The following is a 2,137-nucleotide window of genomic DNA, read 5'->3' as shown; positions in this document are numbered from 1 at the left end:
AAAGTCTATTTTCTCGCATGGCTCTAATAAGAAAAGAGCAGTAATCTTTCAGGTTTGTTACTTTGGTTAGTGGCTCTCCGACGAGACACTTATTTGGTGGAATGAGCTTCGTGAAAAGTTTTTGATTTTTCTCTATACACGCCATAATGTAGGTAAGCCTAAGAAAAATTGTACATATTACTATTATTCAATTATTTATAATATAATTTTTGAACTTTTAGAAGTTTTAAAGTGCCGTCAGTATTATTTTAAGATAACATAACCAGAAATTAACAATACTCTGTAATAAAATTTTCGGTTTCATCTCCTCTTGATTCATGTTCTTTCCTGGGAGGGATGATCTGTAAACATAAATATATAAAAAAAATATCGAATGACAGAATACAATCATTAAAAAAGCATAATATTCATATTAAAAAATTTAATTTCATGTTCAAAATTCATTGATTTTTAACTTTGCTGATAAATTGACAAAAAAGGCCATATGATTATTGCGAAAGATTTTGGAAAAGAAACCTAAGCGTGAATAATAAAAAAAAATAGTTGAGGTCTTCACTGTTTATTTAAATGTAATTATTTGCATATTTATGTTTTTTCTTCTGTTTTATACAAAAGTCGTAATTCTTATTCAATTTTAATTTACAAAAGCTCATTCTATTTCTTCAAAGATTTTCATAGTTTCATTTGCTACGTTTTTCTGGAATATTATATAGAAAAAGGTTTAATTCACTAAATGTCTAACTAAAATAACTTTACATACAATTCCTAAATTAAATAATTAAAAATTTTAAACTTTTAATCCTCTGGTTTACGCCCAAGTGATCCTTGTAAGAAGCTTTCCGGCTAAGGGACAGTTTTGGGAGAGGAGAGCAATATGCAGAAAATTAGGGGGGAAATAGGGTCTACCTGACTGACTGGTATCGAGGCGTCCATGGAATCCTTAGTTGGACCTCGGCTTTCGAGTGAATAAAAATGCTTTTTTGGGTCACCTATGACCCAAGTGTAGAAAATGAGTCAAAATTTCAATGCAAAAGTTGTGGACTATTTTTTGATTGAACCTATTTTTCCTTTAGTTTTTAGCATAGCCCTCCTCTCCCCCGAAACTGCCCTTCACCCGGTAATAAGCGTTGAATTGAGAAAAATTAATATTTTCAGATTTCAGCGTAAAAGTGAAGATTGTTCTATTATTTTGAATGCGCGATTTTTCCATCTGTCTAAAATTTAATTATAAGAATAGGATATCTCAGAAAAAAAGTGTTCATATTTTGAGATTATTTAATTTCTTCTAATAAGTTTACAAAATATGTGTAATAAATTGTTTTAATTCCTTCATGTGGAATATAAGTTTTGAAAATTTAATTTTAATCAATTCAACTCCACCTCTCTAGAGTTAAACTTACTTTAATTCACACATTTAAGTAGATTTCTTTGATGCATTTTTTAAGACGTTTAAATAAATTATTAAAATGTAAATAAATATAAATTTGAATATTTTTCGAATTTATAAGTTATAGAAAGGTTCAATAATAAAACATAGGTTAAATAAATGCTTTCGTAAAATTTTACTAAGTCGATTGAGAGGAATAGGATTTGCACAGGCAGAGGAAAAATCGCGTATTCATAGGAATACAAATTCTGAAATTTTTCTGAATTCAACGCTTATTACCGAGATAACGGTGGGATAATTTTAATTATATTTTATATTGTTTAAACAAATTGTGGATTTAATAATATAATAAATAATAAATTAATTTAATAATGTTCTGTGAGGTGAACAAAATTAATTTATCTTTAACCAGCAATATATAAATATTCTTTAACAATACTACAAATTAATGTTATTAACATAATTATTTTATATTTATAACTTATCGATTAAAAGGACTTGGTTTTTCATTTTTAAAGTGACATTATTTTTTGTCTTTCTATTTTTTCTTGTGCATTCCTTCATTTTTTAATTCCACTCAATATGCTTTCATTAAATTTTTGTAAGTCAATTAAAAAGAATAGACCTATCTCACGGTTGTAAGACGTGGTTATGGCTGAAATTTTATCGCGATTTCGCTGGAAGCGGGTGCAATTTTTCAGATTAGCACCCGCTCCCGGCGAAATTCTGCGGTTGTCCTTATGACAAATT

The sequence above is a fragment of the Belonocnema kinseyi genome, chromosome 4 (genome assembly GCF_010883055.1).
Source record: "Belonocnema kinseyi isolate 2016_QV_RU_SX_M_011 chromosome 4, B_treatae_v1, whole genome shotgun sequence".
Lineage (NCBI taxonomy): Eukaryota > Metazoa > Arthropoda > Insecta > Hymenoptera > Cynipidae > Belonocnema > Belonocnema kinseyi.
The sequence above is the reverse complement of the archived record's forward strand: the minus strand, read 5'-3'. Positions refer to the sequence as shown.